This window comes from Nycticebus coucang, chromosome 22 (genome assembly GCF_027406575.1).
Source record: "Nycticebus coucang isolate mNycCou1 chromosome 22, mNycCou1.pri, whole genome shotgun sequence".
In the NCBI taxonomy this organism is placed as follows: domain Eukaryota; kingdom Metazoa; phylum Chordata; class Mammalia; order Primates; family Lorisidae; genus Nycticebus; species Nycticebus coucang.
The window spans coordinates 965,888-990,227 of NC_069801.1; the positions used below are offsets into that span (position 1 = coordinate 965,888).

At 53.8% G+C, this 24,340-nt stretch overlaps 1 protein-coding gene across 9 annotated transcripts in view; it reads left to right on the forward strand.

The window, feature by feature from the left end:
* PRKCZ (protein kinase C zeta) overlaps nucleotides 1–24,340 on the forward strand; it is an 86,382-nt gene that overhangs the window by 29,464 nt on the left and 32,578 nt on the right. Inside the window, exon 1 of one of the 9 annotated variants that reach the window (XM_053575216.1) lies at nucleotides 11,359–11,555. The exons of the other annotated variants lie outside the window; for them this stretch is intronic. The gene's annotated coding sequence lies outside the window, so the exon portion shown is untranslated. Of the gene's footprint in view, nucleotides 1–11,358; nucleotides 11,556–24,340 lie in introns of those variants that run through there. 9 annotated transcript variants of the gene reach the window in all.

Consider the following 24,340-nt stretch of genomic DNA (forward strand, 5'->3'; position numbering starts at 1 on the left):
GACCAGCAGCGCAGTGAACCAGCAGCGCAGTGGACCAGCAGCGCAGTGGACCAGCAGCGCAGTGGACCAGCAGCGCAGTGAACCGGTGCCATAGTGGACCAGCAGCGCAGTGAACCGGCGCCATAGTGGACCAGCAGCGCAGTGAACCAGCAGCGCAGTGAACCAGCAGCGCAGTGGACCAGCAGCGCAGTGAACCAGCAGCGCAGTGAACCGGCGCCATAGTGGACCAGCAGCACAGTGAACCAGCAGCGCAATGAACCAGCAGCGCAGTGAACCAGCAGCGCAGTGGACCAGCAGCGCAGTGAACCGGTGCCATAGTGGACCAGCAGCGCAGTGAACCGGCGCCATAGTGAACCAGCAGCGCAGTGAACCAGCAGCGCAGTGAACCAGCAGCGCAGTGGACCAGCAGCGCAGTGAACCAGCAGCGCAGTGAACCAGCAGCGCAGTGAACCGGCGCCATAGTGGACCAGCAGCGCAGTGAACCAGCAGCGCAATGAACCAGCAGCGCAGTGAACCAGCAGCGCAATGAACCAGCAGCGCAGTGAACCAGCAGCGCAGTGAACCAGCAGCGCAGTGAACCAGCAGCGCAGTGAACCGGCGCCATAGTGGACCAGCAGCGCAGTGAACCAGCAGCGCAATGAACCAGCAGCGCAGTGAACCAGCAGCGCAGTGAACCAGCAGCGCAGTGAACCAGCAGCGCAGTGGACCAGCAGCGCAGTGAACCGGTGCCATAGTGGACCAGCAGCGCAGTGAACCGGCGCCATAGTGGACCAGCAGCGCAGTGAACCAGCAGCGCAGTGAACCAGCAGCGCAGTGAACCAGCAGCGCAGTGGACCAGCAGCGCAGTGAACCAGCAGCGCAGTGGACCAGCAGCGCAGTGAACCGGCGCCATAGTGAACCAGCAGCGCAGTGAACCAGCAGCACAGTGAACTGGCGCCATAGTGAACCAGCAGCGCAGTGAACGGGCGCCATAGTGAACCAGCAGCGCAGGGAACCGGCGCCATAGTGAACCAGCAGCGCAGTGAACGGGCGCCATAGTGAACCAGCAGCGCAGTGAACGGGCGCCATAGTGAACCAGGGCCGTAGGGAACCAGCAGTGTGGGATCCACCCGTTGCAGCCTGTGAGCATTCCCCACTACCACTTCACATGGCCTGTGACGACTGTGCCAAATAGGGGGATGGGACGGCCCCACAGCACAGCGCTCCGGGTGAGTGCGTCCTGGTTCTGTGCGTCTGGATTCCACAGACCCGGCTTGGCTGTACTTTATTTCTGGTGTAAGATTCAAGTTTAGTGGCTCCATTGCCAGTTAACATGCAGTATCAGGTCTTAGTTCTGTTCCAGATTTATTCTTTCTCTTTAGCACAGTGTGCTTACTAAAGCACACTTGTTCTCAGCCAGAGCGATGCTGGTTTTTAGTGCTCTGACAGAATCCAGCAGGAGGCCAGCCCAGGTCTCAGAGCTGTGTTTCGTAAGGAATGTCAGAGGGAGGATGAGTGTGAGGACGCTGAGAGGCTGCACTGCCGGGAGGCGGGTGGCCCTCTCCTCACCCCATCAGGGCTGTGTCAGTAGGCGCCACAGTAGGCGGGTGCCTACTACACAGCAAGGCCATCAGCTGGGAGTCTGGGGTCGGGCACAGGCAGAGCGGAGTCAGGGGACCCTCTTCTGCTTCCCAAACGGTGCCTTCTCACAGTGTCTGGTGTGGTGGGAGGGGCCCGCAGCTCTCTGGGTCCATTTCATAAGGGCACTGACCCCTTCATAGGGCCCTTCAGGATCTGGGATCCCATGGATCCTGGTTGCGGGTTTTTTGGGGGTTTTTTTTTGGCTTTAATATTTGGACGCTTTATTTTCAGATGGTTTCTCATGCTAGTAGTTTAACCTAATCACCTCCCCTAAGCCCCACCTGACACCACCTTAGGGGTGAGGATTTCAACGTGTGAATTTCCGGGGAGCATAAACATTCAGATCATAGTGCTGGTGCTGCCATAATAAAGCACAAAACCTGAAGTTTATTCTCTTGCAATCTGGAGACCAGCAGCAGGTGGAGACCCTGGAGTGGGCTGGGCAGGGCAGGTTCTTGTGGAGCTCACCAGGGAGACCTGCTGGCTGGAGGGGGCGTCTTCATCTTCACGTGGTCTCCCTCTCGCCTGTCTGTGTCTGGTTTTTATAAGGACACCAGCCACTTTGGACTAGAGCCCACTTTGGTGACCTCACTTTAACTGAACAAATTGCATCTGCAGTGACCTGATATGTAAATGAGGTCACATTCTGAAGTGCGTGTATTTGGGGAGGAGATGAGTGAACTCATGACAGGGCCCTGGGGGCCAGATCTTGGGTGAGGGCCCCGCCCAGGGATCTTCACTGTGGGGCAGGCCTGTGCTTCCTGCCTCACTGTCCCCAGCCGCCCCTCCTGGTTAGTCACAGCCCTGGCCAGCTCCCCTCATAGTTTGATAGGAGCCGCATGGAACTGACCAAGGAGGGCCGCTGACTGAGGAGCCCAGGTCTAAGCATCGCTCAATGGGGCCCGTGCCCTGTGTCCCCATAGGACACTGCTGACCATCACACTGCCTCGGATGCCACCTGGGTGCAACAGCCCTGTCCTTGGCCTCTTGCCCTGACAAAGTCACTGGAGTCAGAGCCCTGCCCTTGGATGGCTTTAGAGAAACACCTGAGGCCTGCACCTGGGTCTTCCTGCAGCCCGCTCCACTCCGCCTATCCCCTCCAGCAGTTTGTTCATCACACCTGCTGTGGCCCAGCCTCAGCCCCCTCTGAGGCGTCTATGAGAGAAAACTGGCCCAGGACAGACCTCACCATCTGGGGTTCCATGGATTCTGGTTGTGGGTTTTTGTTTTTGTTTTTTTGCTTTTAACATTTGGCTTCTTCATTTTTAGACTTTTTTCCATGCTAGTAATTTAACCATATGAATTTAACTCTTTCTGTACAATTTGCAGAAACTCATTTCTCTTGACATTACGATCTAAACTTGTTATTGAGCACACTTTGTAAGCATGTCTCCTTTTTAGAGACAGGGGCTCGCTCTGTTGCCAAGGCTGGAGTACAGTGGTGTGATCAAGCTCACTGCATGCCAGAACTCCTGAGCTCATTTGACCCTTCTGCCTCAGCCTCCCAAGTAGCTGGGACTATAGGCCCCTACCATAATGCCCAGCTAGTTATTTTATTTTTAGTAGAGACGGAGTCCCACTCTTGTTCAGGCTGGTCGAGAACTCCTGACCTTAAGTGATCCTCCCACCTCAGCCTCCCAGAGTGCTGGGATCACAGGCGTGAGCCCAGCCATCCTGGTTGGTTTTTAATGACAAGCCGACCATTGTGCACATCCACCTCACTGCTTCTGTTGGAGCCCGTTGATGACTGGAGAAAGGCACAGGTGGCCTGAGGAGGCACAGACGTCCAGGGTGGAGGACAGAGGAGCCTCTGTGATGCTGCACTATGCACGCTGGGTTTGGGTAATGGAGTTGTGGGCCATTGTTTTCTTTCTTTCTTTTGACATTTCCAAATCTTTAGTCAGATTATTATATTTTTATTATTTTTTTTAGAGACAGAGTCTCAGTTTGTCACTCTCAGTAGAGTGCAGTAGCATCACAACTCACAGCAACCTCCAACTCCTGGGCTTAGACAATTCTCTTGTCTCAGCCTCCTGAGTAGCTGGGAGTACAGGCACCTGCCACAACACCTGGCTATTTTTTTGTTGCAGTTTGGTCAAGACCGGGTTAGAACCTGCCACCCTTGGTATATAGGGCTGGCACCCTACCCACTGAGCCACAGGCGCCACCCATAGTCAGATTATTTTTATAATATAAAAAATCCATTAAGGAAAAGACTTGTGCAGAGTATAAACTGTTGTATCAGGTGGCACTCAGCACTTGCAGGAGTCACTCCATCCCTAGGTGACAGTGGCTCAGAGCCCCCCCACAGCATGGAGCAGCAGTGTCCCAGGTAAGGTGGGGTGGGGCACTCATGTCTCCCCCAGACACTGTCTTTAGGATCTGGCCAATAGCAGCTGCCCATTAATTCCTGGCTCCGTCCATCAGTCCAGCCCCTTCCCAGTGAGTTTGGTTGTGTCACCCCCTGTGTCCCTTACTGTGTTGTCCCGTGTGAGGTAAATCCCATGAGAACATAGGCGCCTGGGGTCCCTCCCAGCCCTCTCTGCCTCAGCCCTGGACACAGCCTGGGGAGCTCCACTCAGGAGAAGATGCAGCTCAGCACGGGGAGAAGTGAGAGGGGCGCCCGCTAGGGAGCCAGGACACCCCCTGGAGAAAGCACAGGCCTCTGCGGTAGCTCCTGTGTCCACTCTGCCATCATCCGTTCTCAGAGCAGGTGCTGGGCCCCGGTGAGGCCACAGGGAAGGAAAACCGCCCTCATTTTCTCAGCTTTTAGATTTTGAAAGGTGCCGTGGGGCCAGGTGGACTTGAAGCTTCATGGGTTTATTCAGGAAATAATTCATTGAGCTTGGAGATGTTGTTCTTGGAAGTAAACAAAACAAGCATCATTTATTCATAGATTTTTAGCTCATCTGTTTTTATACAAAGGGAGCTTTTAAATTTAATTATTTTTAAGCATTAAAGGACGGTTTATCTGAGGCAGCCAGAGGCCCCATGAGGCCTGTGCCACGGAGGTCTCAGTTTTCAAAGATTCGGCTATGAGGGCTGAAGAGAGGTGGGCAGGGGCAAGGACAGGTGTGAGCAGCTGAGGTGGGAGTCGGGGCTGCATTGTGACCCCTGGGAATGGGAGGAAGCTGAGGGGGAGACTCCAAATGTGGGTCCCAGCTGAGACCTTAGAGGACAGGTCCAGTGTTGTGGGCATAACAGGACCCCGGCCCCACCGTGGTCACCTCCTGCCAAGTCTGCTTCTAGTGTGAGGGCCAGGTGTCACTGTGACCCCCAGAAAGCCCCAGCAGTGCTTCATAGCACAGAGCAGGGCCAGCCATGTGAGGGGAGTCAGTGCCAGGTTGAGCCGCAGAGGCCGAGCCCATGAAAAGCACTTCCTCCCGAGTGTGGACGCTGTGGTCAGGTGTGGCATGCACTGGCTCCTTCCCTGGCTCCCTGTGTCGCCTTTGTCTCCCCCACCCACATGGCTCCAATATTGTCCCTGGGACAGGGCTGGCCACTTGGGTGGGGGGCACTCAGGTGGGGATGGCACTCAGGTGGGCCAGTCACTTGGGTAGGGGGTCCATGCCTTTCCACCTGGCCCTGCTCTGCCTTGTCTGTGGCATAGCTCCCAAGAGCCTGCCTGGCCCCAGCCCTGGCATCTACTTCCCTTTGGGGAAAGGGGCATTGGTCTTGATGTGGGGGTAGCAGCTGCTCTAGCCAGTGTCCCTGGACATGGTCCCGTGATGGTGAGGCACCCGCTGCTGGTCTAGCCCCTTCTCAGGTGGGATGTGCCTAGTGGGACGTTGCCATCTCTGCAGGACACCTGGGATGCCTACTGTCTGAACTTGGGACGTAAGCCCCTACCTTTGCCCCCAAACACGGGGGGCTGAGAAGAGGGAGATGCTAGGAAGACCCCTATGCCTGACAGAGGGGCCTGCAGCCATGGTGCTCCGGGTTCTCACAAGGGAGCTGCACCTGGAGGGCCAGGGACATGCCCAGGCGTGTGACATCAGGTCTCAGACCTGCAGCCCGTGGGGCCAGGACCCAGGCGTGGGGGAGGCACTGCCCTGATGTGTGTGTCCCTTTCTGAGTCTGAGGTCCATGTGGCCTCCAGATGCCCCTCCACTCCCTAGGTTGCTGTCCCTGACTTAGCGCCACCACCTCCCTGGGAACATGCTTATCCTCTAAGAGGTCGAGTCCCCCAAAGCCTCCTCCCCTTACCCTCTGTGAGCCTGGTGGCAGCACTGCCCTCTCTGGAGGGAACACAGCCCCATCTTGCTGCCATGCCACGGTTCTGGTGTGGCGCACACAGAAGTCACCTCAGGCCAAACCTTGAGGCACCAGCCGTGTCCCTTGCCATCCTGTGGCCCCGTCTCCTGTCCTGGTGCTTTTTGGCCCTGGTTTGTTTCTGAAGCTGCAAAACTCGCAGCCCTGATCCTCAATGCTCCCCACCCCAGGGGGACACCCACGCAAGAGTGATGTCCAGCTTGATGTGGACACTGGCTATGGCCTTCAGTGGGCTTTTCCTTCACTGACCCAAAGACCCAGAGGCACGTGGGCTCACTATGTGTCCAAGCCACATCTCTGCTGGGTCCTGGGTCACCCATGCCATCTCCAAAGTTGGGGTTAGGGCCTGTGCCCTGGGGCTTTTGCTTCACGCAGCATCTGAAACTCTAGGTCAAGGGTGTTCATTGGTTGCCTTCCAGATCGGTTTGGGTTTCTGGGATGTTCTGGCAGAACCCCATAGCCCTCTGGCAGTGGCTCCCTCCATCTGTAGGTGCCTGCCCTCCTGGCGGGAGACCCCTATGTGTGGTGTGGGCTCTGCCCCTCAGGTGTTAGGAGGTTGTGGTGCTGATTTGCTAAGCCCTGTGCCACAGCATTTGGGAGTGGCCACTTGTGAGAACGTGTGTTGGTGTAGGAGGCTGTGAGCTGTGCCAGGGTGATTGATGGCCCTGTGCCACAGCATTTGGGAGTGGCCACTTGTGAGAACGTGTGTTGGTGTAGGAGGCTGTGAGCTGTGCCAGGGTGATTGATGGCCCATGAGGATCTAGGGGAGTGAGACACCCAGTTAACAGGTGGGTAGGGGCTGGTGCAGTGGCTCACGCCTGTAATCTCAGCACTCTGGGAGGCTAAGGAGGGAGGATCCCTTGAGCCTGGGACTTTAAGCTACTGCGAGCTATAATGGTGCCACAACACTTTAGCCTGGGTGACAGTGTGAGACTCTTGTCTCCATAAAAGAAAAATAGTAGATAGAAATAAAACATTCTTCCCAAAAGTGTGTTTTCAAGTCACTGTTAGTCATTCAGAAAGACTAATGAGGAAGACAGTGGTTTGTAGTCCGTGTGTCTAGTAATGGGGAAGATGGTGGTTTATACTCTGTGCATCCAGTGATGGGGAAGACGGTGGTTTGTAGTCCCTGTGTCCAGTGACGAGGAAGACAGTGGTTTGTCATCTGTGCGTCCAGTGACGGGGAAGACGGTGGTCTGTAGTCCCTGTGTCCAGTGACGGGGAAGACAGTGGTTTGTCATCTGTACGTCCAGTGACGGGGAAGACGGTGGTCTGTAGTCCCTGTGTCCAGTGACGAGGAAGACAGTGGTTTGTCATCTGTGCGTCCAGTGACGGGGAAGACGGTGGTCTGTAGTCCCTGTATCCAGTGATAAGGAAGACGGTGGTTTGTAGTCCGTGTGTCCAGTGACGGGGAAGACGGTGGTCTGTAGTCCCTGTATCCAGTGATAAGGAAGACGGTGGTTTGTACTCCGTGCGTCCAGTGACGGGGAAGACGGTGGTCTGTACTCCGTGCGTCCAGTGACGGGGAAGACGGTGGTCTGTAGTCCGTGCGTCCAGTGACGGGGAAGACGGTGGTCTGTAGTCCGTGCGTCCAGTGACGGGGAAGATGGTGGTCTGTAGTCCGTGCGTCCAGTGACAGGGAAGACAGTGGTTTGTCATCTTTGTGTCCAGTGACAAGGAAGACGGTGGTGTATATTCCATGTGTCCAGTGATGAGGAGACAGTGGTTTATAGTCCGTGTGCAGCTGTGTGTGCCCGGCAGTGTCCAGCCTCGCTGAAGCACCCATGCCCCTGGCTCCGGCTATGCCTGCGCACTCCCACCCCTCCCTCCTCTGCTCCCACTGCACTTTTTGTTTGTGTGGCAGCGTGTTTGTGGCATGTGTGTCAGTGCTGTGCCCAGGGCATGGGGTGGTGCCTGGCCCTTACACCTGCTGAGCAGATGGGCATGTGCGGCCGGGGCTCCCACCGTAGCAGGCTCTGTCACTGTGCCACCTACCCTTCTGCCCGGGGAATAGGCGCTTGCCCCAGATGCCCCTCAGGTGGTCGGGCGCACGGGGGAGCCCTGGCCAGTGTGTGCCAGTCCTGTGTCTGACAGCAGGTGGGGTGCTCTGTGTGCCTGAGGGTCGCACTGCAACCTGAGAGGTCCCTGAGTTACTCAGCGCCAGAGGCTGGCTTAGTGTCCAGAGCTGCTGCTGCCCAGAGAGGCCTGACCACCAGGACTAGCACAGTGTTGGTGCGGACAGACACATGAGCCTCGCTGTGACCTTGGGGAATCCTCTCCTCTCTGGGTCTCAGCGTCCTCAGATGGCAGATGTGGATGCAAAGAATGCAGTGGGATTTCGTGAGGATCTAAAGCAGCAGGCATGAAAAAATTCAGCAGCGCTCACCTCGGAGAGGTACTTGGGAAGCTTGCCACGTGTGGCCGCTCTGCGGACGTCCTTCTGATGGGCAGGTGTGAGTTCTGGTGGAGCGCAGGCCCCTGTCATGGTGCAAACCCACCTGTGGTGACCGATGATTGGAAATGACTCCTGGGGGCTTGCAGCTCCCCGAGCTCCACTCTGAGTTTGTCCCAGGCACTAGGGTCCGGCTGTGCTCAACTTAGGAATTTCTCTGACTCCCATTTTTCCCTCTGGCAGCGGTAGGGTACTGCTGAGGGCTGGTTGGCTCCTCCAGCAGGCCCACTGTAGCCTCGCTCTCCCGAGGCCCCAACCCGTTACTGTGAGGAACCCTGAGGCTCAGGACCAGTCCCCTAGATGCCAAACTCCTGCCCAGAGCAGGTACTCTGGAAGGGGCAGGCCTGTTTATGGGCACCAGGAGCTGTCACTCAAACTGAAGCTGCGTTTTTCAGCCTTTGGGGAAAAAGCAGGGCAGGAAGGTGGATGAGCTAACATGTTCAGTTATGTGAGTCATCGCAGCAAAGGTGACAGTGCTGTGGCTGCATGCGTGTCCAACATCACCCGGCGGCCCCTCCTTGGATGGACACCATTGGTGCTACGTGCCGCCCAGAGCAGTGACTTTTTCTGGGCAGGGCTGACACTCCAGTGTGAGCTGGGACTCAACGCTTTGGACTCTCATCTCCTCTGCAGTGAGAGGAGGCTGGAGGGGCCACCACATTTGGCCCTCAGGGCAGCAGGGGAGCAGTGGAGCAGTCCCTTAAGACACTGTGGACTGGGCTGACCACACAGGTGTTCCTTCTCAGAGGTTTTCAGTTCTGCCCGATTACAGATTCACGTCCGGTAGGTGGCCACCCAGGAAGGCCTGGCTGTGTTACATTCTAGGTGTGACAGAGGGTTCTGGGGATCACAGAATCTTCTCAGCCTCTCTCAGGGCTTTGGAGGAGTCAGTGGAGCAAACGGGTGAGGAGCAGAATGGCTGGACAAGCAGCTGGACCCCTGGGGACACAGAGACACCGTTTACCTGCCCAGGTGGGTCAGCGACCCACTTAGGCCTTCAAACTGCTTCTCGAAACTTAAGAGATGCTTCACTTAAAGACATATTATTTTTAACTAAAAAAAGAAATCTGGGGAAATGTGACATGAAGAGTGCCCAATCTTAATGGGGTGAGACCCTGCCTCAGAGTAGAGCAGCCCCCAGACCTGGAGTGTGTCCCAGAACCAATGACCCAGTCGGCCACCAGCTGCTTGCTGAGCCTTCTGTGAGGCTGAGGGGCCAGCTGTGGCCAGGGGGTCAGTAATGCAGCTTTGATGCTAGCAGTCCACTCCTGCATCTGTTTGGGTCTATCCTGAAGTTGCCTAGGGGGATCGGATTCCTTGATTCTGTACCAGTTGAGTGGATCCTGGACAGCACTGAGGCCAGAGGATGTGCCCTGGGCCTGGTGCGGAGCTCTTGTTTAGGTGGCCCCCTGCACTCCTCTCCCACCAAAGAGCACGGTTTTTACTGCTCTGCATTGTGACATCTGTGGGAGGTTCCCTGCTGGAGATACCCCTGACACCACTTGGCTCATGGGAGGGCAGGGACGCCCCACCCCTGAGGGACACCAAATCAGGGGATGGACATGAAGCTGCAGTGCAAGGACACTGCAGAGGGGCTTGTATCTGACTTTCTAGGATTATCCTCGGTGCGACGTCCACAGGTATTTCCTGCCCACAGCCCGTCATTCATTCATTCATTCATCCACCCACCCCCAATCCCTGGACACTGGCCAGGCACTTGCTGGGACATGTTCTTGGTCTCCGCATTAGTGAGCAGACAGGCACAGACAGGTAATTTAAAGTTCCAAGTTGTGATTAACATGCGCGGCCAAGGGCGGCGCCTGTGGCTCAGTGAGTAGGGCGCCGGCCCCATATGCCGAGGGTGGCAGGTTCAAACCTGCCCCGGCCATACTGCAACAACAACAAAAAAATAGCCGGGCATTGTGGCGGGCGCCTGTAGTCCCAGCTTCTCGGGAGGCTAAGGCAGGAGAATCGCGTAAGCCCAAGAGTTAGAGGTTGCTGTGAGCTGTGACGCCACAGCACTCTACCCGAGGGCGGTACAGTGAGACTCTGTCTCTACAAAAAAAAAAAAAAACAAAAACAAAAAAACATGCGCAGCCGCCATGGAGGAGCTGAGACAGAAGCACGGGGCGGGGCTGGGCAGCATGGGAGAGTGACCAGGAGGTGAGGCCTGGAGAACTGGGTGGACCCAGCATGGCGGGGCAGGGGATGCATCGTGGCTAAGGGGGACCTGCCACAGATTAATAGGGAGAATTGGACAGAATGGCCAGGAGGGGCCAGCGCAAGGGCTGCACAGAGGGTACTGGTCATCGGCTTTGCATCCTGTGAGCCCCTGAGGAGCTAACTTACTGGGCCTGGGGTGTAACCTGCTCCCTGTCCCAGTTACTCTGGATGTCATCAGTGAACGTTGAGCTCAACCAGATCAGTTGAAATACATTTTCAAGTTAATGAAAGTGAGATAAGTATGCCTCCGTGGGAAAAGACGGACCATGGAGTTCCTCACCCTGGCAGCAGTGAGCGCCGTCCTCAATTCTGACACAGGGACCCTGCTCTGAAACAGCTTGCTAAAGCCACGAGTTATTTTTCTTCTTCTAAAAGAACCTCCAATCCTTGTCAAATATCCAACATTCCCAGTGTCTTGCTGACACTTAGCATAATTGTGATTCCTGTAAACACTGGCCTGAGTCGGTGCTGCTGCCCAGGCTGACCCTTTGTCCCCAAACGTGTGCTATTCTTCCCTGGGTTTAATTGTACTTTGCTGTGGTAGAGGTTGTTTTTCTAAAATTATTTCAAAATGTGCCACATGGAAAAACACCCACGCCAGGTTGACCATCTGCAGTAGCTGAAGATTCCATGGAGGCAGCAACTTCTGTGCTGGCACGTCTTTGTCACCCGTGCGGCGGACAGTCACCAGCTGCCAGTGGGACCTCTGGTCTGTCCCCACCCTGAGGCCCCGCCCGCTGCCCATTCCTCTTGGTCACCTCCCTGATCTCGAGGTCTGGTTTTGTTCCCAGGCCCTGCCTTTGTATCTAAGTGCTGTGGCGTCCTTTCCCCAGACAGCCCAGGAGACAGCTCCCCATGGACAGTGGCGTCTCTGACATGAGAGCTCCGGTTACCTGCAAGTCGAATTTCCTCTGAGAGAGGTGAACAGAGTGGAGGCCCCTGGGTGGACAGGCCTCCTACAGCTCAGGAGCTCAGAGAGCCACCCTGGGTGAGCAAGCGGGCCCCAGGGAGGGGACAGGCCCAGTGGCCAGGGCCTACACTGAAAAGCAGTGTCTGCCCTCTGCACCTCTTCTGGCCCGCAGGCTGAACAGTTGGCATGTCCAGTGTGAGCGTCCAGAGGGACTCCCACTCATACCTGCACCCACTCCCGCCACCATGGTGCCCAGGGGCCAGGGCCCTCTCAAAGTCCTCACAGGTGGGAGGGCCAGAGGTCACACCACTTAGCCTGGTGGGCAGGGGGCAGCCTCCCTTGAGGGACCCTCCCCCCACCCCCAGTGCCAGGCCAGTGATACTTGGCCTTTCCGCACCTGTTTCCCACACCTGTGATGTGGCCTCTTCACTCATGTGGCTCTGGACTGTGGTGCTCACAGCAGTGGCCATGCCTGGTGGTGGCTCACATGGGGTCCTTGAGACTGGCCTGGCCCTGAGCCAGACAGGTGGGATCTACAGAGGCTTCCTGCGTGGGGGAGACTTTCTGAAAGTTTTGATCTTGCTAGAAATGCCATGAAGCGGAGTGGGCCATTTTGTCATCCCTGACACCTTCCTGGGGGACTTGGAGGCTGTCCCCTGCACGGTATTATCCCGTTTCCTGTGGCTGGGACTCCTGGTCAATTTGCTGTCCTCATGTCTGATTTCCTGTGTCATTTCTAAAGCAAACAGGACTGTCAGCTTTGTTAGAGACATTAAGACAACTCTGCTTTGTAGAGGGAGTCTGTGGGGGCCCCCCCCGGGGCTAGCCCCGTGCCCACCTTGCCTGTGATGAGGGAGACCCCCCCATCTGATTTTAGATGGGATATTGGGGGCTTTCCCCTCTGGACATTTCATAAAACCTTTGAAAAGGCTCTTTAGAGTGTCTGGTTACTAAAGCTGTTTTGAGTTTCAAACGTGATTTAAGAAATCTAAAAAAATGCACCAGTCAAACCCCGCATGTGGCAGGAGGCCTGTGGGTGTCCCCTGTTTCCCTGGGGACTGTGTATCCCCCATGGTCTCACTGTGGGTCCCTCCCCTTCTTTCCTTTGACTTTGCAATGAGACTGGGAAGGCCCCTGCAGTGGGGGCGGGCCATGGCTAGCTCACTTGCTCTCATTGGCACCTGTGTGTGTTTCATTTCATTCCTTCATCTGTCCAGCTCAGCTGTTGAGACTACCAGCCTGGGGACTTCAGCTGAGTCACCAGCCAGCCACAGGGCACAGCCCTTCACACTCCCTGTGCCTCAACTTTCTATAGGAAAGGGTGGCAGGAGGGGCTGCCTGAGGGCTGGTGGCCCAAGCTGGTGTGAGGCTCCACACCCTTCCCTCCCCCACCCTGGGCTTCTCAGCCCCCATGGGAGAGGAGTTCAAGGGAGGGGGACACTGTGTTCTTTTCCACTGCACCCCGTTGTGCCTGCTGCCTTGTAACTGGAAGGTTAAGGATCCCATGGGCTCTGGAAGTATAGGACTGACCTGGGTCTAGGCATCACTGCTGTGTGGCAGCCTGACCTCTTGGGTGGCTTGTGAGTGATGTGACCCACTGTGTCCTCAGTCTGGACCTGCACCTGACTCTCAGCCAGGACACAGTAGACGCACAGCAGATCTGTGGTGGACACGTGGCAGTCCTGTGCTGGGCATGCTCAGCAGATGCAGCAGAGAAACAGGGTGGGTGCCAGAGCATAGCAGGTATGTGGCAGGTGCGTAGAACAGACAGAGGAGTCTAGCTGTGCAGTGACACAGCAGGGAGATTATGGACACCCAAAACCTGTAATGGACACCACAGACACGTCGCAGATGCTCAACTGGATCAGGGCTCTCGTGCTGAGTCGTGGATGTTGCATTGTGGGGGAGGTCCCGGCACTGTCTGTGGGATCCTGGGGCTCTTTCCACGAGGGTCTGGTGCTCTGGAAACACCATCCAGTTTCCTTCCCCATTTCCTCCTTTCCCTGGTCACTTACCTACCAGGCAGGTGGAGGGGACAACTTCTGTGTATGACCCCAAAGTCAGGAGGTGGCACAGACAGAGTGGGTGGTGGTCCCCTGCATCTGGCCAGCCTGGCCTGGACCCCGACTTCAGTCCTTGCCTGGGCTCATCCTTTGCTCTACCTCAGGGTTCAGAACGTTTATACTTTCCCCCTCAATGTCTCATGTGGGCTTTTTGAGGCCTGCTACAAGTTTTTTGTTTCATCTTTATTTATTTTGGTCAGTGATAAATGCTTAGAAATATCTTGTTTTTACCGTATCTCAACTTTGTAGAAACTGAGGTTTCCCACCCTCCTGTGTCACTAGTCCAGTGGTTCTCAACCTTCCTAACACCACAGCCCTTTAATACAGTTCCTGTGAGTTGCTACCCACAGGTTGAGAACCGCTGCACTAGAGGGTCCAGAGCCAGTCATGGAGGCGAATGGTCCAGAAATGGCCCTGCTAGGAGGCTGTGGGCCCCCATGCTTGCTTCTCTCATAACCTGGCTTCTCGGGGAGGGGATTGTGCTGCTGTGGGGACAGGTCTGCCTGCCTCTGTGGGGCGTGCTGCCGGCCCCATCCTGCTCCTCTCGGGAGCTCTGAGCAGCCGTCACGTCAGCGTGATAAGCAGATGAGGAACATTGGGACAGCTGTCCAAACTGTCCTCTGGGCCGCCTTTCCCAGGACTGGGCCTGCAGGCTGCCCCCTCTCAGGATAGGGCAGGACATAGAAATGCTTGTGAACTGGCTGCTGTTTGTTGAAGGCAGGTTTATTGAGACCCGCTGTGAGATGCAGATACAGTCCCTGCCCCGAGTTCACCATGGAGAAAGAAAAAAACATGGGACAGCAGAGTTGGGCACGGGCCTTGCAGGGGCACACACCCCCCATGTGCCCTGTGGTCCTCGGTACAGGCAGCAGCGGGAGGAAGAGGTTAAAGGGCAATCCACCCTTGGCTGTAGAGACACCTGTGGGCCATGTACCAGCAGTCCCGTTTTATCTCTGGTCACTGCACAGAGGTGGGATGGACCCTTGCTCAAAATCTGGCTCAGGTGTCCACATGGGGGACCCTGCACACAGAGGGAGGGGAAGAGTTCCTGCTCATACAGTGAGGCTTCCAGGGGAGGGGGCCGGTCCAGGGTGGCCTGAGAGCAGGGAGGGAGGCTGCATGGTGGGGGTGGCTGAGCGGGGTCCAGGACCGGAGGGAGCATCTGGCCTTTTTTGTTAGCTGCTCAGATGTGGGCACGAAGGGAGGGAGGGGATTGTCAAAAGCGGAGTCAGACTCTTTGTCACAGTTTTTGACAATTGGTGGCCAGATGGACTCTGGGTGCTTAGCCCAGGGGGCGGGGAGGGTGGTGGATTTGGTGTGCGTGGCCTGAACCTCCAGGCCTCCGTGTCTGCCTCAGTGTACTTCTGACCAATTGGCTGAAACGGGGGCTTCCCACGACTCCTTCCTGAGGCTCACTAGAATGGCTCACAAACTCAGGGGACACCCCAGTCCATTATGCAGGACGTAACTGGAATAGCCAGAAAGAAGAGATGCCAAGGCAGGTGTGGTCCCCACAGCCTGAGGTCACCACCCTCCTGCACCTGGGTGTGCTCCCCGGCTCAGGCTGTCCCCATCATGGGTTGTATGAAGGCTTCAGGATAGGCATGGTGGGGCATGCTGCTGGCTGAGGGTGACCAGCTCAGTCTCCAGCCCCTGGGAGGTTGGGGGTGAGGCTGGAAGCTCCACCCTCCTGGTCAGACCTTGGTCTCTCTGAAGAAGCCCCTTGTGGAGCTGCCCGGGGCCCTTGGCCGCTGGTCCTCTGAACCTGAGGACGTTGTGCCACACTCTAGGCTCGGAGGCCCGAGGGGCTGCGTGTGGGTGCTGGGACTAAGGCTGCATCCCGACTTCCTCTGACACTTCTCAGACCCCTTCCCAGCATGAGGGGTTGTCAGAGCTCTTGATTTTTGCCAATAGAGCAGATTTGATACGAAATGGTTTCAGGTTGTAGCCTTGACTTGTGTCCCCCTCGTGGCTGCAAAGGGTGGCCCTGTCCAGTGCTGCTGGAGCCTCCTTCATGAAGGAGGTGCCTGTTCTTTTGCTCAGTTTCAAAATTCGGTTGTTTAAAGCAATTTAACTGAGCTGTTCATTTGCTGTGTTGACTCATGGGAGCTCTTTACATATGGTGGAGATTTCTTCCTTATGTGTGACAAATGTCCCTCCTCACACAGTGGCTTCCTTCCTCTCCATGGATGATGCCTTCTGTGCCCTGCCCACCTGTGTGGGCCTCTCTCTGGGCTTCTATGTCCCTTTGGTCTTTTGCACCCATGTCACACTGTTGCCATTTCTTCAACTTCATAATCACCATTAATAGCTCGTGTTATAAGTTCTCCAATTTTGTTTTTCTCCAAGATTATCTCGGCTGTTCTTGGCTGGTTAAATTGCTGTATAAATTGACTTATTAATAAGCCATTTACGGGGCGGCGCCTGTGGCTCAGTCGGTAAGGCTCCGGTCCCATATACCGAGGGTGGCGGGTTTAAACCCGGCCCCGGCTGAACTGCAACCAAAAAATAGCTGGGCATTGTGGCGGGCGCCTGTAGTCCCAGCTACTCGGGAGGCTGAGGCAGGAGAATCGCTTAAGCCCAGGAGTTGAAGGTTGCTGTGAGCTGTGTGATGCCATGGCGCTCTACCGAGGGCCATAAAGTGAGACTCTGTCTCTACAAAAATAAATAAATAAATAAGCCATTTACAATTGGCTTATTCATTTCCAAACACCCAGTAAGATTTTTTAATTGGATTGCATTTTTTTTTTTTTTGGTTTTTTTTTGGCCGGGGCTGGGTTTGAACCCACCACCTCCGGCATATGGGACTGGCGCCCTACTCCTTGAGCCACAGGCACCGCAATTTACAGATCAATGTGGGGGAATTGGCGTCCTCACAATGACGAGCATCTCCCCCGGTCTCCCCACGTCCTTTAAATTCTTCAGTGACATTTTGAGGCCTTCCGTGTAGTGGTCCTGTCCGCTCTTTGTCAGAAAGTTTCTCTGTATTTGATTTTTTTATGATATTTCAAATAGTATTACTTTTATAATTTTGTTTTGTTTTGGTTTTGGTAGAGACAGTCTCACTTTACCGCCCTCGGTAGAGTGCCGTGATGTCACAGGACTCACAGCAACCTCCAGCTCTTGGGCTTCCACGATTCTCCTGCCTCAGCCTCCTGAGCAGCTGGGACTACAGGCGCCCACCACAACGCCCGGCCATTTTTTTGTTACAGTTCGGCTGGGGCTGGGTCTGAACCCGCCACCCTACTCACTGAGCCACAGGTGCCACCCTATAATTTGGTTTTTTATTTGTTTACAGAAGTGTATAAAGAAATGTAATCACTCAGTCTGCGTTGGCCTCTTGTCCACCAGTCTTGCTAAGTTCACAGGCTGGGTTGTCTGTGGACACCTCTGGATTCCCTACGTGCCCTATGATTTCACCAGCAAGTGGCAGTCTGTTGTCTTGTTCTCCTGCCACTGTTTATCTTTCCAAAACCACGTGGAACAGAAGTGGTGACAACCAGCATCCATTGACACCTGATTTCCAGGGAAAGTTTTCAAAATTTCACCATTAAGGGTGGCCTTTGTGAAATTATGTTTTGTTTTCTTTTTTGTGTGTGTGTGACTCTCCACCAGCACAGTAAAGAGGCTCTGTTTTGCTCCCTGTTGAAAATACTTTTCAAGAATAGTATCAAATGGGCCGGGTGGGGTGGCTCACACCTGTAATCCCAGCACTCTGGTGGGAGGATCACTTGAACTCAGGAGTTTGAGACCAGCCTGAGCAAGAGCGAGACCCCATCTCTACTAAAAATAAAAACTATCCAAGAGTTGTGGTAGGCACCAATAGGCCTAGCTATTTGGGAGACTGAGGCAAGAGGATTGCTTGAGCCCACACCTCTACTGAGGGCGACAAAGTGAGACTCTGTCTCAAAAAAAAAATGGTATCAGATTTTAATCAACTGCTTTTTCTTTATTGACACGATTGAACTTTTTTCTTTATTGTATTAATCGGGTGAATTATACATGTTTGTTATGAATATTGACAAACTCTGCACTCTTTTAGAGTACCTTGTTTGATTATGATACATTATCCTTTTTGGTATTTTGCTAGATTTCGTCTGCTGATATATTTTTTTTTTTTTAGTCTGTTGATATTTTGGTATTTTTGCAACTGTATTTATGAAAGACATTGGCCTTTTTATTTTCCCTTTTTTGTAATGTCAGAGTTTGCTATTGAGGTATTCTGGGCTTTTGGCCAGGTGCAGTGGCTCACACCTGTAAACCGAATACTCTGGGAGGCCGAGGTGGGAGGATCGCTTGGGCTCAGAAGTTGGAGATCAGCCTGAGCAAGAATGAGAAACCTTCTCTACTATTAAAAAAAGAAAGAAAACAAGAAAGAAAATAATTAGCTGGGTGTCATGGCAGGCATGTGAAGTCTGCAGCTACTTGGGAGTGTGAGGCAGGAGGATCTCTGCCCAGGAGTCTGAGGTTGCTGTGAGCTATGATGATCCCACAACGTTCTAGCCTGGGCAACAGAGTTAGACTCTGTCTCAAAAAAATAAAAAGATTGAGCTTTGTTTTTTGTAACTTGGAAAGATTTTATGTAAGATTTCTAACTTATTCTTTGGAAGAATTCACCAATAAAGCCATATGAGCCTGGAGTTTTCTTTGTGGGAATGTTTCAATTTTAGGCTCAATTTCTAAAATAGAAATCAACTATTCAAATTTTGTATTTCTTTTATCACCTTTAGTAAATTTAGTAAATCTTTTCAAAGATTTTTTTAAAAGTCTGAATTAGTGTTTTTCAACCTTTTTTTATCTCACTAGTGTTTTCAATCTTTTATCTTGTGGCACACTTGAACCTATAAACTTCCATGGCACACTTAAATTATGTTGATCAAAAAAATAAAAGGAAAAGAAAGGAATATACTTACTGTGCTTTGAACTTCTTTTGAAAATATTTTAATTAATGATCTTTAAATTTTTCACAGCACACCTAAGATCCTTTCACAGTACACCAGTGTGTCACAGCACCCTGGTTGAAAATCACTGGTATAAATCATTATATTTGTTTATACACTGAGTTTGTATCTTATTATCTTTTTAAATGTCTTTATAGGATCTGGAGTGATCTTTTTCATGCTGCTGGTAATTGATGTGTTTTTCTCTTTCTTTTGAGACAGTCTCACATTGTCACCTTGGGTAAAGTGCTATGGTGTCATAGCTCACAGCAACCTCAGACCCTTGGGCTCAAGCGATCCTCCTGCCTCAGCCTTCTGAGCAGCTGGGACTACAGGCTCCCATCACAACACTGTGCTAGTTTTTCTATTTTTGGTAGAGATGGGGTCTCACTGTTACTCAGGCTGGTCTCTATCTCCTGAGCTCAAGCAATCCACCTGCCTTGGTCTCCCGGAGTGCTAGGATTACAAGCAATAGCTACTATGCCTGGCTAGTTAGAAATATTTTAATTTCTTCTGCTTTCCTTCTTTAACCTGTGATTATTTAGAACTATATTGTTTAATCTGCATACATTTAAGAATTATTCAGGTATTTCTTTTGGTTTAGATTTTTACCTTTATTGTGTTTTGTGTGTGTTCTACCTGTCTTTAGAAATTTGTGGAGACACACTTTATGGTCCATATTTAGTAAATGTTCCATGCACATTCAACAATCTATTTTGCAGTTGGTGGGTATGGTATTCTGATTTATTTTGGCCAAGTTAATCATGTTCAGGCTTGGCGCCCATAGCTCCGGGGCCATATACATCGGGGCTGGAGGGTTTGAACCTGGCCTGGACCTGCTAAACAACCATGACAACTGTAACAAAAAATAGCCGGGCGTTGTGGCAGGCGCCTGTAGTCCCAGCTACTTGGGAGGCTGAGGCAAGAGAATCACTTGAGCCCAAGAGCTGGAGGTTGCTGTGAGCTGTGACACCACATCACTCTACCCAGGGTGACAGGGAGAGACTCCGTCTCAAAAAAAAAAAAAAAAAAAGTTAATCATGTTCAAATCTTTTTATGTCTTTTTCTCTCTGATCTGCCTCTGGTATCAGTTACTGAGAAACGTACATTAAATGTCCTCAACTTTAATTGAGGATTTGTCTGTTTCTCCTTTTCATTTTGTTAGTCTTTATGTATTTTGTGCTATATTTGGTGCATACAAATTTAGGATCACTATATCTTCCTTTCGATCAATACTTCTGTCATCATGAGATGTTGCTATTTAAGATGAGAAATACTATCATCACCAAAATCTCATTTGTCTGATTCCATACATAGAAATGATCTGTATTCAGTATGAATTTACTTACAATTGACTCCTTGGAAGTTATACATCTTTCCATAGAAACTTGGTGAAAACACTGGTCTGTCTCTCCACTATTTCATGAAAATGTAATTGTATCATAGCAAATTAGTATCTTTTCGATAAAAACTATTGTAGGCTGAACTGTTATAATATAAGTCCTCCACAGAACATCTCTTGGCGTCACTTTCCTTAACAGTTACTAATGGAATTTGATGACTATGGGACAGCTTCTGAGGATGCACTTGAGGCTTCCTGGGACCCAGAGACTGCAGACACCCCCCCCCCCAGCTGCCCCATGAGGAGGTGGGGTGGGGCTCCTGCTGCCCGCTGGGCCTGGAGCTGGCTGCTACCTCGGCATTGGGCACATGGGTTTCCCAGCTGCTAATGTGGATCCCAGTAGCCCAAGACCTTTCTTTGCTCAACTATTCTCTCGTTTTAAAAAAAGTTCAGTAGCACACTCCTTAAATACACCCTGTGGGTGCTTCTCAGTCCCTGCCGTGTTCCTTGTGACAGTAAATCAGATTATCTGAACGAAGCTGCAGCACACGTGTCTTCCAGCAGGCCGAGAGCGGGAGCTGCCTCTGTGCACCGGAACATTCCCTGCAGAGGGGGCCTCAGGCTGCTCCTCCTGGGACTCTTCCTTCCTCTCTACTCAACTGCTGTCCCCTTGATGGGCACAGCAGCCCCGGATCTTTGTTACAGTGACCTCTCAGAGCAAGTCTTACACGTCCATTTTGGCCACCATACCAGGGTGTCTGGCAGGCAAATTCCCAGGTTGTCCACTGCCCTTCTGGAAGCTGTGGCCCATCCACGCCACATGCGGTTGCCGTTCTGCAGACCCCGCCCCAGGCCTGGTTGGTGTCACCCATATCCTGTAGGGGATGTCCCTACAGTCATCTGACACGTGCCCTGCTCAGCCCCTTCTCGCTTACACCAGCCCCAGAGAAATGACAGTGGCTCCCCAACAGTGAGACAAGGCTCCATTTTATAGACTTTAAAAAATTTCAGCTCTAAAACCAAATCTGCCAGGTATTATAAGTGGTGGTTTAGTCTGGTAGCTTTGGCTGCAGGTAATGTGTCCAGAGGGACAGAGTCAGTGGGGCCCAGGCCTGTTCCCTGCCTCGCCTCCGTGTGCGGACTCCACCGTGCCCCTCGGTGGGCAGCACTCAGAAATCTCTCCAGCCTTACTGGGTCACCCAGTCACTTGACTGACTGGGGCCCATGTTGTTGCTGGGGAAGGCCATTGTCTGATTGGCTTTAACCCCTGAAGAGCCATCCCCGGGTGTTGGGGAACAACAGGATCACTGAGGGGAAGGTCGGGTGTATACAGAGGCAGCAACGCAAAGCTGCGGGGAGCATCGACCCCACGCCTTGCCCAGGAGCACGCGGAGGCTTGGAGGGACTGGACAGCACCACTGGCCATGGCAGCTTGGGCAGCACCACCTGGACTCTCCCTCCCATGGCCACCCCACGGGCCATGACCATTCCATCAGTTGGTGCATCCTGCCAGGGCTCCTCCCTGGGGCCCCACAGACAACTGACTGTCTTTTTCACGACCCTGGACAATTTACATCTCCATCGTATTCAGCATCATTTGCTCTCAGCCCTCAGGGGTGTCCCTTTCTGCCTGTGCCCCACAAGCCTGGACACAAGAGGGCAGACGTCGGCAAAACCTGGCTCCATGTTCGCCGATTCCTGCCTTGTGCCTTTTCTGTGTTTCTCTACATCTCCTGTGGTCTTACGGTTGCTGAGGGACATTCCCTATGCACCATGCGGCCGCAGGAGCTGGGCTGTGGCTACCTTGGCCCGGATCAGACACCCACACCCCATGTGGCCACCTACTTCCTGCCTCGGTGGATTCTTGAGTCTTTTTTTCCTGGCCCACTTTAGTGATGTTAGCATTATTCTTCAGCCGCTTTTAAAAGCATAGCATATTCTAGAGCACATTTTCTGCTGGAAAGTAAATCAGTGGTTAGAAGCAGGAAGGCTTGCAATCTGGGAAAGCCCCTCTGAGGAGCGGCCCCCTAGCCCCCATGCTTCCCACCCCGCATCCTGCCCTCAGCACCTGGCCTGGCGCCCACATGGCCAGCACTGCCCTATAGAGCAGCTGGGCTATAGGACTCCTGCTTGGACAGCTCTCACAGGGACTGTCCAGTTCCTGAGACACAGGCCACGAGGAAAGTGCTGATGGGCAGTGCATCTGCAGTGTCTCCTGGTGACTTTGTGACTCCAAGTCCTCTCCACTGTCCCTAGTGGCCCCCATGGCACGGCCAGGTGCCCAGGGCTGAAGGCTTGTCAGGCTAAGTCAGGCAAAGGGGGGTATCCCACCCTAGACCCCAAGCACCTGTGTCTCGGTCACTTCTGGGTCCTAGGACATCTTAGCTCTGGAACCTCAGCCTCCTTCGTCATTGCTGTTTTTGCACCAGGTATTTGCCAGGGATGACCAGATACTGAGCTATGCACTGAGCACCCCAGAGAGACAGCCGGGGCCCAGACTATAGTAGACACCACTCACTGCCCAGGAGGAAGCCGGGTCTAGGAGTGGCAAAGCCTGCCCTGCCCCTGCCCTCAATGACAGTAACTCCCCAGCTCCTGGGGACCCCTTGCCCAAGGACACCTCACTGGCTCCTTGTCCTTGCTGGTCACAGACCTGGGGCTACCCAGAGGCATTTGGCTATATGCATGCAGCGTGGCTGCTGACTCCTGCCCCGGCCCGGGCCCGGGCCCCACTGGGTACCCTGCAGTGTTGTTCTGTGCTGTTCTGGTCACACTGTGGGACAGGGCAGTGTCCAGCCAACATGGGAGGCCTTGAGCACCGTTCTAATGCACCTCTGGGAATTTGGCCCACCCCACGTCCTCCCCAAAGCCCTGAGAAGCTGCAGGTCTGTTTCCCAGCCTGCTGCTCTGAGCCTCATCTTTAAAAATGTGTTCTCTTTGCCTTGTCAGAGTGCTCAAAACGCTAGATCGCCATGGAAACTGAGCTCGTTAGAATTCCTGTGACCATCCTAATTATAGAGTTTCAGAAACAAGCAAAGAGCTCCCGGAGGTTGGTGGAGTTAAGGCTGAGAGAAAAAGAACAGCCTACACGTTCCTTACTGTGATCGCTGCTCACCGTGTCAGGGGCGCTGGCACCCAGGGAGGTGGCGGGAGGGTCCGCTTCAGACGCATGTATCTGTATCCCGAGTCCAGGCCCTTCCCAGCCCAGCCCAGCGAGGCCTGACCTGCTGTGGATGCACCATCCACTGAGGCCGGAGTGTGTGTGGCCGACCCAGGCTGGGCTGTGGGACCATTTCTCCATGGAGAGACCATGTGGCTTCACAGTGCCTGGTATATGGCCTCCCTCACAGGCCGTGGCATGTGGCTACGGGCCAGGGGCTTAACACGCAGGTGCCTCCTCTTCCCACTACACTGACTGTCCCTTAGGTCAGAGGCAGGGCCGTCACTCTCCAGGCAGCAACCCAGGCCCGGAAAGTGTGAGTGTGGCCTGAGGGGAGTGGGTGGCCAGGGCCCCTTGGGCTCCATGGTGGGGTGGAACTTGGTGTCCAGCCTCCTGCCTATGGGCTGGGGAGCACGATGGGCTCCCTCAGCTGTGTCCCAGCCCCTGTACTTGGGGAACTTTCTAGCAAATTGTACAGAGTTTGAGTTTGGGGGGTTTTGGTGGCTGCCATCATTGTTGTTTCGGGAGCTGAGCACCCAGTCCCGCTATGAGAAGGGCTCTGGGCCAGCCCCTGTGCAGGGCTCCCCACATGCCCCAGATCCCCTCAAAATTGCCGGGACAGTAAAACCAAGGGTGGTCTGAACTGTCATCCGGGTGCACAGGGCGACTAAGAGTAACATCAGACCCTGGGGCAGAGGAAGGACACGCGGAGAACTCCAAGGAGGTCTGGGCAGAGGGAGCACTCGGCTCCATGCTGGCTCCTGACTGGCCTGCACGGCACGCAAGGCCACACACTCAGCAGGGGCAGCGGTGTGGGCTCAGCGGGAACTCTGTGCCATCCTTGCAGCTTTTCCACAGATCTAAACTGTCCTGAAAAGCAACTTATTTAAAAAGAAGCTGAGGAGGTCTGAGCAGAGCTAGGGCTGAGTTACCTCTGAGAGGAAGGTTTGACCTCAGCCACGTGGCAAGTCGGGCCCAGCAAGGGGTGTCACCGTGAGGGCACCACGGGCTACGCAGGAACTTTCTGTACTGTCTTTGTGACTTCCCTGAGAATCTAAAATTATCCCAGAATAAAAAGTCCACTTTTTAAGTGAACATGTGCTACTGTCCGCTGTGATGCCTTGTGACTCATCTGGCGGTGACGTGGGTAATGGCCAGTTGCCCTGGGCCCCTCTGACCCCCACTCACCCTGCCAGGATTCTGGAGATGCCCCCTCCACCCTGCTTGGGGGGTTGGGCAGGGGAGGACTGGGAGGACGCTGTGCACCTGCGTCATTGGGGTTCCCTAGGGAGCTGGAAGTAGGAGGAGATCCGTGTAAGGGAGGCGGGGATCCCAGCTCTGCCTGGGCTGCATTGCAG